This window comes from Micropterus dolomieu, linkage group LG03 (assembly GCF_021292245.1).
Source record: "Micropterus dolomieu isolate WLL.071019.BEF.003 ecotype Adirondacks linkage group LG03, ASM2129224v1, whole genome shotgun sequence".
NCBI lineage: Eukaryota > Metazoa > Chordata > Actinopteri > Centrarchiformes > Centrarchidae > Micropterus > Micropterus dolomieu.
This window is the reverse complement of record NC_060152.1, coordinates 6536827-6550992: the sequence shown is the minus strand read 5'-3', so window position 1 is coordinate 6550992 and position 14166 is coordinate 6536827. Positions and strand designations below refer to the sequence as shown.

Genomic DNA, 14166 nt, shown 5'->3' with positions numbered 1-14166 from the left:
TTGCTCATTAAAATAAAATATCAAATCAGTGCAAAAACACAGAACCACAACCATGAAGCTGACGTCTTCCTGATTACATTAACATTTATTAAATTGCCAGGCATCTTTGTGTAAAGTGATGTACAAATGAGGTACAATTCAGGCCACAGTAGATAAAGGAGAAGCCTTTGAGAGCAAGTGCCTCAACACTCCTGACAGTGCCAAAAAGCTTACAGGTCCATGAGGTAACATATAAGTGCCTAGCTAATGAGCTAGGGAAGGATCGAGAGAAAAAGAGCATGAGTAACGAGCTGATGTGGAACTAGTCACTGGCAATGGAAAATGTAGTCACAGTGTTGCTTCAGAATATAATGAATTTATTGTTTAAACTGCAGTGAAGAGATACAGTATATCACCTACTGCTGAAAACTGAGTTGTATGTCATGAGGCCAATAGAAATATCAAGCTGTGGCCTCAGATGATACCTGTTAGTAAGATAAATTATTCAAGCCTCATGCAAGAACCACTTGTACGCACGTATTTGTTTTTTAAGTAACTGATCCAATTTTCCTGTTTTTCCTCTTAGGTATGAATGAAATTAATGCTTTGTTCAGGCCTTTAGTCATACAAGTACAATGCTTTAATCTGAATAATTTTGGACATGTATTATGTGTCACATAAATAAACTCACTAAATAAAGTCAAATGTTTGCTAAATGAATATTGTGTTAATTATATTCCACCACTGTGGTTAGGGTTTATTTTAGTGTATTCATTATAATTTCAGAAGATAGTATAAACTAATATGGCTTACCACTAGTAGGCTACAATATAAATTCCAGTTGGACAAAACAGCAGTTTATTTTTTGTGGGTTGCTGTCATTCATTAAATTATTGCTCTACATGGTAGTTAGTCTTGTTAATGATTAACTTGTCATATCATAACCATTCATGTAGAACATCGAGTTCAACATTTCAAAAGTTTGCTGATTGGGTTGTAGTGGTTGGGACATAAGGGCTCAGATTGGGGGTGTGACGACACACTTGGGTCACGGGAAAAAGATGAGAATATCTTAGAACAGTATGGAGCAGTGGACACATGCCTTTGGTGTGAGAGTATAAGAGAGAGAGTAAAAGTCCCACTTCAAGCACTGGGTCCCCTAATACGACCACTTACACTACTAAATTTGTGATGTTTTTGTCTGCTGATTTCCGTCAGCAGGACAGGAAGCTCTGCGGTGTTATTTCTTCCTTTTACTCTTGGGTAACATTTTTTTGAACTACGCTTACCCACAAATGAGAAATGAGCAATTTACAAGTGTGCTGTTAAGAGAGTTTGTTGAATCCGACTTGAAAAAACAACCCAATAAAATAAAACAACAACAACAACAACAACTACAACACCTGGAACTTGTACGAGCAAGCTTCACAGAAAAAAAGGAAAATTCACCTGGAGATGATTCACAAAGAATATGCTCATATAAACAAAAAAGCTCCGCCTCAAAACAAGAACATACATTTTCATCTTTAAGACTAACGAGTGGTCACGCTACTGCCTTGCTGCATGCTGCTTCTTTGTTTACTATGTACCCCCCTCTGTGCGCTGACAGGGCTTTGGGGATTGAACAAACACATCTGCCTCGCTGAGAATGTGTCTCAATAGGCACCACTTGGCTGGGGACGGAGGAAAGGTGCCTGTACTGTGTGGGAGGATTAATCCACCTTGACAATTGTGCTGCAGAAGTTAGGCACAATAATGTTACAATGTCGCTCTCTTTAGACACTGTTTGGCTGAACCAAGGCTGTTTTCAGTTCATGGGATTTTAAAAGTATCTGTGTGCAGCAGTAGAAAAGTTCCCTGAGGAATTCACCACTTGAGCAAAAGTGGAAAAGGGTAGCCACACAATAATAATTTCCTAGTCTCTGTTAATTCATGTCATACATCAGCATTGTTGATTGAAATGAAAACACAATATTGGAATCCTGAATATTTGACTTTTTAAAATGTGTTTTTATTATTTTCTTTATTATGTTTGTAGCTTTTATCTTAATTACTCATCCGTCTTTTTAACATTTGATGTGACAGAAATCGGCCTCACATTCACTTACTCAATAATCCTACAATTACATGCCTTTATTCACATGAGTTATGAGTTTATTAGGTACACCTGTACAGTCAAATGCAATGCAGTGCAGAAGTCCTTACAACAAATCTTATTTTTATTTTATCATACCATTTTTTTGAGGTTGTAGTTAGAATTGGTCTATACTGAAAGGTATTACTGATATATCACCAATAATGGCCACGGGCAAGCAGTTTAATTAAGGCAAACAATTTCAAAAGGACTGACGCAGGAAGGCAAGTAATCAGGTGTAGGTGACAGCAGTGGCTGGAATGCTACAGCAGCTTGGCAACATAGACAACCTGGAAAAGACTGGCTGGAAACTGGTCTCTGTGTTTATGAGTAGCAGCTGTTTAGGCAGGTGACAGGGTCGGATAATTTCTAAACACAGTTGGAGAAGGAGAAGAAATAGGCTGAAGAGAGCAAAGAGGGAGGCAGTGCTGTCATGACAGAGACCCCATAATTCCCCATTCAAAGTGACACCAAGAATTTAGGCACAGGATGACTTGGCTCAGAGGGGCTGGATGGTGGAGGATTGGTTCCAGAGGAGAATAAAGGGGCAGAGAGCAGAGGGAAACGGACTTGGACCTGATGGAGACAAAGTGGCACCGAAGCTCAGAAAAGACTGAAGAGATACAGACTCTGAGAAACAGAAGCTGGTTCTGGTAATGAAACATGACACATGTCTGAAGAGGAGACTGGTACACAATCTGAGAAAGGGACAGATACAGGCTTGATTGACGAGAAGAAAGAGGCACTGAGAGAAAAGCAAAAACTGTATCTAACTGAGAAGAGAGAGGTTCAGACAGAGGAGCAGGGATCTGTCTCAACACAATCAGACTAAAATAGAAAGATTTCACAGAGCCTCGTCATCATAGAGAGGGACAAGGTGTGATAATTGTTTAAATATGGTGATAATGGTGCACATTTTTAGGCAAGACGGTAGAAAGACATTCATAGTGTTGCACACATGTGTACACAAAAAGCGTCTAAAGAAACAACAAATCAACTTGAGAGAGAAGTTCAAACCTTGCTTACTCCCTCTCCTCCACACAGCTGGTCAATTGTTGTGTGAAGTTGGTGTGAAAGTCAGATACAGAACTTGTCGGACAAGTTGTGGAAAGGTGTGTGTATGTCAGGGGAGGGGGTCCCCGAACCTGTTCTGATGAAGTACACTGGTGTCTTTAGACAAAGAGACATTAGAGACAGCTAGAAGAGACAAGTTCAGGCTCAGACACAGAAACAGAATCAGGCTTAGATAGATTCTGATTAGGATAGGGAGACACACATTCAGGTGCAGGCTCAGACAGTAGGGGTACATTGCTTATTGGAAAATTGTAATGGGCTGCTTGAGAGTGTTCTGACTTTGACCTCAGATTTGATGCCAAATACACAATAAAAAGATGAAAAGTTGTTTAAAAGGCACAATACTGCTTTGTAATCACTTTTATCTTTTACTTCCTTGTTCTTTCAATTGTAATTTTAAATGGTTCAGTCTTAATAGATTGGATCCAGTTAATGATTCCTGCCAAAATGAATACACTTGGTTTTATAATCAAAATCACGTCACAATAAAAGATTCAAAACAATGTTGGCAATTGAGCTGTCAGCAAAGTGCATATGTTCGCAGACCATACTCACACATCACACAAAATAGTCCTTGGTGGGGATTTTCAGACACATATTGTACTGTACTGTGGCACTCAACATGAAAGGCTTTGAGGAATGACATTGTGTTTCAACACTGCAGAAAATTAAGTGGAATATTTCTGATAGGAAACGTCTCCACAGAGTGTGTTGACACGGAAACAAGGTGCTGGTCTGCAGGGAGATTGTATGTGGTTTTCAGTACCATGGTGTGGCCCAGTATCAAACACACAAACTGCCAAAACCAGGACAGATGCTAAATGTGCTTTGAGCTGATTCATTCTAGTAGTAGTCATCATTTTCATGGTAATTTGGGGTTTTGGAGTATTTAGCGGCTAAAGAGACACATATTTCTTTCAGGAGTCGGCGGAGATCAAACTAGTGATAAAAGGAGAGTGAATATTGGACTTCATTACATCTGGATGTGTAATTCGGCTATTGTTTACCATCACATTAATCTTGTCAACTTTTTAAGGTGAACCATTGTTGTGTTCACAGCAGGTCCCACTGTCCAAGTGAGAAATAAAGCATGAATGTAGAAAGGATTACTTTAGAGTTGGTTTGGTTAGCTTATTTTTTCTCTTCAATGCTTTCAGATATAACAGCATGAATGCATTCAAAGCCAACTAAAACGCGGAAACTGACACAGATGTGCTCCAGGTGGAGTAAACTGTGGCAAAGTCATGTCCTCTTATGTTAAAACTTTTTGCAGTTATTCTGAGTTGTATGGCTCATAAATGCCCAGAGGCAGGAGTGGAGAAGATACCATGCTAATACAAGCTTTTACAGCTCTAGCAGCATTCAAAGGTGGAGTGACCTAACACACCTACTCAACGGTTAGAAAAAAATGGGATACTTTATCAGATTTTAATGGAGAATACATTTACCAAAAGTGTTTCAGAAAATGATATTGTACAAATATACAGCAGAGCATTTTAAACTAGCTAATGTCAGGAGGGAGCCTCTATATCAGAGGTGACCGGTTGCTGTTGGATACCAGAGTTCACTTTGGTATCAGCAACATTTGTTCTTTTGTTCTATTAATTTCTATGTTATGCACATGCATTATGAAACACACTTCACTAAATGCGAAGGCAAGGTCAAAGAGGTAGGCATGTGATGATATACAGTGAAATGTGCAGCCTGGCAGAGAGATCAGCTTTTCACCCGGAAAACACTGAAAACTCCGCATTACGTTATCAGAGCAGGGTCTCTCCTCTGCCTGTGCCCTGACACACTTTATTGCTGAATTGGAGAGAAAGAAAGTGTTATGCAACAGTCTACCTTTGTACTGTAAATCTCACCCAAGTTTTTTGGAGGAGAGAAGAGGATGACACATGGAGTTGGCTATGGCTCGCTGGCATGGGGAACACTACAGCAGAGAACCAGACGCACTGCAGCCTGCTGGGAAACTAGGGCTTGAGCTCTGGAAAGCTAACGCCAGTTAAAAACATCTGGGCCACGAGAGAATGATGACCTCTTACTAGAAACACGCACTGGGCTAAAAACATGTTATTTCTCCTTCACTCTGGTGCAGATGCTGTGAAATGAATCTGTGGTGATGAGGCCACAAGTAATGGCACAATCCTGCAAAGTGATCAGGAGAGATTTAGTATGTATTCGTGGCAATGTCATTAATCTCTGGGTATAAAATGGTGAAAAGGGGATTGAAAGTTCTCTGTCTGAATGTATTCCACTGTGCTATTCTTGGCGGTGTTTCTGATTTACCCACAATTCAGTGCCGAAATTCCACCACCTCCTGTGCATCTTTCCATGTGTCTTTTAAAGAAATCCCCCTGTCATGTAGCATTTCATTCCCTCCCTGCACTGAAACAAGATGTGTTCAGGCCTCGTCTGCAGAGAGCAGCCGCAGTGCCAGAGACATGTTATTCCCAGAGCTCCGCTCCCATCAGCCACCCACTGAGCCACACACTCCACATGGGCCACGCCTGCCAGGGACAGAAATGTTGCTGGAGCAAATGTACCGCAACTCACATATAACCCACACGCAAACACACAGTACAAACACCCACACACGCCAAAGCATATCACATATGCCCATTTGCAAGCCTGCAGCAGTGGACAGTGCAGCAAAGTCAGTGTCATCTTTCAATTCACTTCCTAAAGCTCTAATATGCAATTTTCCTCAGTTGGTTGATTTCCAGCACCAACACTTGTCAATCACCCTGATGAGCTGTCTGCCTTGAAAAAGCTTTTCGCCTGAGGCTGAGGTAAACGTAAAGCCACCACAGACGATCAGCGAGCAGATGGCGAACACAGCCAATCTGCAATTTTACAAAAAAAGGAAATATTTGCAGTGCTTTTGAACAGGTCTTGTACTGACATAAATATCCTTAACATAATCATAAAGCAATTTCAGGTTAACATGGAGGGGTTGGGATCTTACACACAGAGTCAAAGACACAACCAGTAATGTGTAGTTAAGCTTATTTATTATTGTGATGTAAAAGAAAAGTTGCAAAATGCAGACTGTGGGGTTCTCGTTGCCTACCCCAGCTTTAATCAACAATTTCCTTTTTCTAACCTTGTTTTATCTTTTATCTTTCTTTTTTTATCTTGTCATTTACGTAATTTCAGAGGAATCTAAAATCTAAAAGCTTGCAGATAACTGAAATATTACATTTTAACTGTTATGTTAATTTGTTACCTTTTTGAGAAAATGTATTGAGATAAGGTTTTGCAACAATTTAAGTAAATCTATTTCCCCCTTCTCTTTGGGTGTCTCCTTTTATTCCTCTGTCTGTCTGTGACTTGCACTGATGTGTCTCTGTCAGGACGTCGGCAGAGTGTCGACAGCAAGGGAGAATAAGCAGGTCATTTGCCGGATACTATCTGACAGCCCACAGAAGGCCTGTCCGTCTCAAAGTTCAGCACAGCAACCGCCACTGACGCTTTCCCACTCAGCACTGCCGGATAATGTGACAGGACAAGACAGTGATGAGCTGAGATGGCTGTGGAGACTGGCTGACTTTTACAGAAGGCGACTGATGAAAGGGACAAAAACACACACTGAGTGCTATCTGTTTTGTTGCACAAGGCTTCATATGTCAACCTTCTCTGATATGGGTTTGCGTGTGACATAAAGAGTTAGCATCAAACAAAAAAGCTGGCCTTAAAATACACAACAAAGCATCAAATAATCAATTACCTGACATTTTGGTTTAATTCGGCTGTCTGGACAGTTTCAAGGAGATTACCATCGCTAGTCACATTTTTACAGGCCTACAGCCTAAAAGGACCTTAACGTAACTGCAGGGGGTTGACTGATCAGTACCAGCTATTTGAACAAAAACATCCCTGTTATTGACATGACCAGTTATTTATTTGCCTATAAGTTGAATGCTCAAACATCGGATGAGTGTTCATTATCCTGCATCATGTACGCGGATTGTTTTCACAACGTGATGTTAGTTTGTAAAATATATTTTCTCTATATAAGATTTCTGAACTACAAAAAAGAAGTGATTATTGATGCTGTTATCAGTAAAGCAATATAACAGGTGTGTGTATTTGATTAATTATCTAATAAGCAACACACGCCATCTACAGTATAATGTAAACTTTTGGTTTAAATCTGCTCTCTATGAACAAAACTGGAAGCAGTAACTTTGGTTTTCAAACCCAACCATTTTTAAAAATACAAATAGGAACAGTTTCTATCAAGGTCCATTTTCGCTCAAACCAGTCATGTTAGTCATTATTTTTATATAACATGCAGTCGATTTGCAGTCTATTAATATTAATGAGTAATGAGACTCATTGATCATCATTTATTTCCCCACCTGTTGGTAGGAGACGAGATGTGAATCGCATCCTCTAGTGTCAAATTCTCACACTTTATAGCCCAACAATCTACTCTGACCTCCTCTTAAAAGACAGCAATCAGTTTGCATACAACCACAAGAGGTAATATAAACATTTTTAGGTGTTACAGCAAATTGTGTGTTGTGTAGTGTCATATTTTGAAGAGCAATGAGACATGACATACTCTAGCTCAACTTATTTGCAGAGGAAAAACTGGTCAACTACATCTACTTGCTCACAACAAACTTTTGCTCTTGTCTATAGATGTGCTAAGTTTGAATAGGACCAGAACAGAAGCAGCGTGAGCAGCAACACTTGTTTAATTCAACTGTGGACCTACAGTACAATGAAACAAAGGATAAGGCCAAACACTGTGTTATAAAAAGGTACTGGTGTGTTCAAACTAAATGTCACCTTGATATTCCAAATATATTGTGTTTTAAGTCATTGTTCACATAGTTTAAAGTAAACAATGTCTTCTTGCAGTATTAGCTCAGAATAGCTTCAAGCGATAGAAGAGAAGAGAAAAATATCAGATGTTTTGGAGGCTCTACAATGATGTCTTGTCAAGGTGTTTGTCATCCTATTAGACATGTATCCATATAGTAGAGCTGCTGGATGCATATACCTGTCAGAACAGATGCCTGTTCTATAATCTATTATATACAATGTAGGCTATATTTGAAATATGTGTATGGCTGAGGCATGTAGTGTTTATATAAGGTGTTCTGTTCACTTGCACTGGAGGTACTGAGGAATCTATTCTGTAATGGCAATAAGATATTTGAAATAAACATTCATATCTATCAAAATACATATAGAGAAAGAGAGACCAACTGGTCAATGAGGGCTCCACTAGTGAGGTCTAAATGCTTTATTCACAGCCGCCAGCCTCACTTACTTTTAACTAAAGTGGGATGAATGACCTGTCAAATATAATCCTCCCCCCTATGTGTCTCCCAATTACCACTGCCGCCTGACCCAGTCCGTTAGTTCATCATCAGCCGATGTCGCAGATTGTTGCCACTAGGGACGACTTCAAAAATTAGCAAGTCAAATCCGAATGGGGTTTTCATTGGCTTATAATGTGCGAGAACAGGCTTCCAGGTGTTCATACAGAAACTCAGAACATTATGAGACGGGAGGAAGGTTAGTGGGGATACTGAATGACCACCATAATATTAAGACAGTGATTTATCAGGTGGAAAATGCAGCAACAAGTCCCGCTGTGATGTTTCAAAAGTAAAAAGTAAAAAAGCGTTGAAGTGCTAAAGTCAGTATGTCATATTTTCATTAGACTAAGGAGCACCAAAACTGACAAAATGTAGATAATGTTTATCACACAAGTCAAAAATATACCTGAATAGTGTATATGAATGTCATTCAGGTATATTTTTGACTTGTGTGATTAATACATGTTGGTTAAATAATGAGTTTAAAAAAAGGAAAGCTTTACACTTTTCTTTTCACCTCTGATTACTGCTCTGGATGTACATGGACACACCCATCTCATTCTAGATCCATAAGGAAAAGTGTAAATGTGGCGAAGAAAAGACAAATAAAGGATTCAATCTATGCCAAGACTAGGGTTTACAACTGTCCCGTATTAGCCGGGAAGTCCCATACGTGACGTCTCTTGTCCCGTACAACATACAACAGCAGCAGTGCTGATCGCGACACTTAACAATGGTCACTGACACCTGTCATCATCCAATCACAGCCCCCCCCCTCACGCAGCTCAGAATACGTTTATTAACGTTAACGCATCAAACAAGGGAAAAAAAATGTTTCCAGTGATCGTGAGATATTTTGTAGTGTCTGGTGCAATTTACTTGACTTTGACCAAATTGCTTCAAACAATACACTGTATAGGCTATTCACACAAAACCATACCCGCATTGCCGCAGGAGGCCACCTTTTGTCCCTTATTTCATAGTGACAAAGTTGCCAACACTAGCCAAGACCAATGATGGAAAATTAAGGAGTTGAAGTTTTAGTTTATCTTGGTGGTAAAAACATTAAATAAATTAAATGGTTTTTGCTTCTTTTTTTACCAACTGACCAACTTCACTACATTTTATCAGTTTCGGGATGCCAAAAGCGAGAGATTTCATTGCTGACCGCTTCAATGGACATGAAAAGTTACACTGTGCTTTGAATTAAATTAATAAAATCTGCTTCCTGTCTTCAAACCCTTCCTTCTTATGCATTTGGTTTTAACTAAGTAAAAAAATATCTACTTGATCTTGCTCAAACATTGGTGAAAAGTCTGTTTATCTGCTTTTCTTTTGGGTGGGATTTTTTTTCAGACTGTCTTTTTGTCTCAATGAATATGTTCTCCATCCTCAACCTCAACCTCAACATTTTTCCCACTCTGGACACCAATTCTTGTTTGTCTCTTGATTTCTTTCTCCATTTTTCTGTAACCCTGACCCTTTTTTTCTGTGCGCCCCTTCTACCTCCCTCTGATCTCCTTGCACTTCTCTCTCGCAGAGAAGGTGCTTTCCACCAGGTATGAATGTTCCCTCTGGATTTTCCCATTGCTCTTCACTGCTGACCCTTCTCACACCACTGGACCCCATCAGGATGAAATATTGAACTGGGAGAGCTCCCTCAAGGCATTTGGCAGCCTCACAGTCTGTCCCCCGTCCAACTGAGATAAAAGATAAAAATGTAACACTGTAACCCCCCTCTGTCCTCCCATAACCTTAAAGCAACACACTCCATTCAACATGCCAGCTCTTGTGGTAATAAAAGTGGCTACAAAACTTCCACCTAGACTATTTATAGCAATTATTCATTACATTTTGATTTCATTAAAAGGTCTGTTGGGAATCTTTCAGTGGCAGCCAATAGAGGGTGCTAGGCCACCCTCCCTTTTTTTATACAGTCTATGGGTGGAAAGTGTTTTGATTCTTTCTTTTTAAAATAAACAATTTTGAAATAAACAGTAATTACATTTTTAAGTGCATGGGTGTTTAAAATAACATTTAATACGTGTATTATATAAAATACAGGCTAAATAATTATGTTTGGGTGTGAAATTAGCTTCCTGCTCATCCACTGATCTCTTCTGGGGAGCTGGAGAGATCGCCCCATAGCAATAGAAATTAAGCCAATGAGTGTCCTCAAATCTGATGCCTGAAGGGGCGATCCAGGATCTGCCCCAAGCACAGTCAGTCACTGGTAGAGGGACACGTGACGTTGTTGACAAGATGAATGCGGAACTCAAGACCGACACAGGCTTTCAGCCTTGGCTAGCTGGATGTAATACGGATACAACATGGACTGTTACAGGAGTAAACAACACGTTACATTTATCTGAGAAGATTAAGAAACGTGAATGTAATAGGGCACATATGGATAATACGGTAAAGCTAGCCATGCTAGGCAGAGATAACATCGGTCTTGCGCGGCCACAATGAGACCGCATCGTCTGACAACCCTGCCGTTTTCAGTAGATCTTGTTGCCTCGCTGGACAGTGTGTTGGAGGAGCACCTTAAGACAGCTACCGTTTTCAAAGGCACCTCAAAGACTGTGCAAAACTTTTGGACTGCATGCTGTCAGTTCTTGAAGATTACATTCTGGAGGAAGTAAAAAATGCTGAATAACTTGCTTATCAGGCAGATGAGACAAGTGACCTTTCCACCCACTGCCAGTTGGTGCTTGTGCTATCGTACATCAACAAGGAGAACAACAGCTGTTGGCTACAGAGGTAGGCTGTATAGTTTATAGACAGCTCTGAAGTGTTAAGATGTGGTTGTTTCCAGTGGTGGATAGTGAGTAGGGCTACTGTACTGAAGTTCAAATTAGAGGTAGCCTATTTGTACTTTACTTGAGTATTTTCTTTTTTGTTCACTGTTTTTCTTTTCTATATTAATATAATATAATAATATAATATAATATTGGCATTAAATAATTTCTGAATATTTCACAAAGCACTGGGATCCTGCAGTTTGTGTTAAATTGTATTGGGATGGTTGCTGAAACTTATTGGATATGGCACAGCCCCACCTAAAATATTTTTCACCAGCCGCCTCTGGAATCTTTCTGTGGCCAATTGATATAAAATATCTATCAGTGCCCAGAGAAGTGTTTACATCTGAAGAGTGTAGCTTTTGCATGAGGGGTTTGAGAAATCAATTCTCAAGCAACTGAATCCTTGGGAATGCACCAATTTGATTTAAAATCTATCTCTCTTAATTTCGATTAAGTAGTCAATAAAGGTGCTTCCTTTAACTGTGCATGAATTTTAAATTTGATGTTCTTTTAGGCCTACTTTGTTCAGACTATCAGCAATACATTTAAAAAGTATTACAGTTTTATACAGTTGCATGCTGCCACATATTCTTTAGCAATGCTTATGGTCTGGCTCTTGTGATAGCATTATCCATCTCCCACTTTGATCCCAACCCGTTCTCATCCCAGGTCGTCACATTTGGATGCTTTGTCAAGAGTGTTGGGCAAGTTACTTCCAAAATGTAATACATTATAGATTACTAGTTACTTTCATTTGAGAATAATTAGTTATATTAGAATATAACAGTCTCTGAATTGTAATGCTTTACACTACTTTTGCATTACTTTTGCAATTTAATGCTATGTAATGGTTGCATTATTCAGATTGTAAGATGTGCTGCATAGGTGGATTCTAGTCATGTGCAGAGTAATATCCGTGGATCGGGGGGTGAAACAAGATAAATCGTCTCCCCATTAAGAAAGACGCTGTGTGCATTTACGCAGCAGGTACAGCAGCATAACGTCATTGATTATTTGAATCTCCTGACACTCCGACAGAATTGGTCAGGATAAACTGACTGCAGCCTCTCTAATCATGAAAGTAATTTCGGGTTAAAATGCGTTGTAAAGCACGTTACTGAGATTGTAACGAGTATATTACCAATTGTTTTTTAGTAATGGGTTATATTACTGTGTTACAGCAAAAAGCAAAACAAACAACACATCGCGTTACTCCCTGCACTGTTTGTCAAGACCCCTTGGTGTCACTTCATAACACTCTGGATAGCATAGTTTAGCATAGTTTATGTGTAGGGATCTGTGGTCCAGTTCACAAGAATAACTAGTCAAATAAAATAAAATAAAACTAGTGGTTAACCTTGTGAAACATCACAGTTTGGTTGGATTTAGGCACCAAAACTAGTTTAGAAAAAGATCATGATTTGACTTAAAATAACTGCATTACTTAATTGACTTGTATTACATAAGTTATGTAACTGAGTTTTTGTTTCACATGGGAAACAAACACAGGTCTCCTGGGTGAAAGTCCGTTTTTTGTTCCACTCGTCCACCCTAACCACTTCCTTTACTCTGACTTTTCTCTTATTTTTAGTAGTACTTTTAGTGTTAAAGTGCTTCCCCCAGTGCGTTGAATTGTGATGTGAAAGGGTGCCATGCGTGTTGCTAACCGACGCTGAAAGATGTGACAAAGTGTAGCTATTTAATGCTCAGGGATTGACAACGGGCTGTTGATCCAGGCTGAAATATTTCAACACTATGTCATGAAATGTGGTACACACCTTCATGGTGCTCAGAAAATAATGCTTTTGGTGCTTTGGACTGTAGACTCAGACAATGACCTCCATGAAGACCCATTTGGTAGCCAAACCAGTCATATTTTATACCAGTGGATAGCAGCCTGTACTGGCTCAGAGACCTACAATAAGCACCCCTAAAACTTTGCAACGTCAGTCTCCAAATCCAAAATGCATCAAAAAGCTGGACCTCATCAAAGATGGAGCTTTATAATACATTTCTCCACATGAATTAATAATTTGGCAGGCTATTAAAAACAAACACACCTGTGTTATCTACAAATGTGTAGATTTACAGTAGTAATGATGACATTGCAGACAGCCAATGGGATGAGCCTTTGTAAAATCTAACTGTAAAGCGGCTGATGCTTAGCATGCATTACTGGGATTGTAGCTGTAAAGTACAGGAAGGAAAGGAAAGAGCGCCACCTACAGAAACCCAAACTTCACAACAACAGCAAATCCAAAGAAAAAGCTGTAACAGTCTCGTACACATTGTTTGATTGACAAGTGATCTGACATGCAGTGACGAAAACAGTAACAGTGTAATGTTGTCAGCCAAAAAAAAAAAACCTGGAAAAACTACATTTATGGAGACAAAATACAGTCATTATGAAGATGGAATATTAAGTTTTTGATAAGGTACATGTGCTGAAAAAATCATGTATTTAGCTTACTGTAGTACTGGAGTATTGCAATGTCAGGACATTGAAAGTGTTTTTGCATATGAATCACCATCCATGCAGTGACACTCAAATGGATGGAGTTCGATCGTGTTTTTGCCAAATTCCCTCACAGGCTAATTCCTAATCCATCATTCTATCAAACTGCTTCAGCTACACCCACAGGATGGACGGGAGAGTCTCACTCATGACAGAGTTCAATAAAAACTAAGATTAAACGATTTATCTTCTGATAATATTCCACCATGAATATCAAGCAAGGCTGAGGCCGTGGTAATGAGAGAGGAGCCAGAGTGTGGCCATCTATTGGATTTCCAAAATCAATGCCCTCAGAAAGAAAAATGCATGAGACACCTG

The 14166-nt window shown here is 39.5% G+C and overlaps 1 protein-coding gene across 1 annotated transcript in view; it reads right to left on the bottom strand.

Moving 5' to 3' along the window:
• The window catches only part of znf385d (zinc finger protein 385D), a 66033-nt gene that overhangs the window by 31091 nt on the left and 20776 nt on the right, over positions 1 to 14166 (bottom strand). The gene's annotated exons all lie outside the window — the stretch shown is intronic.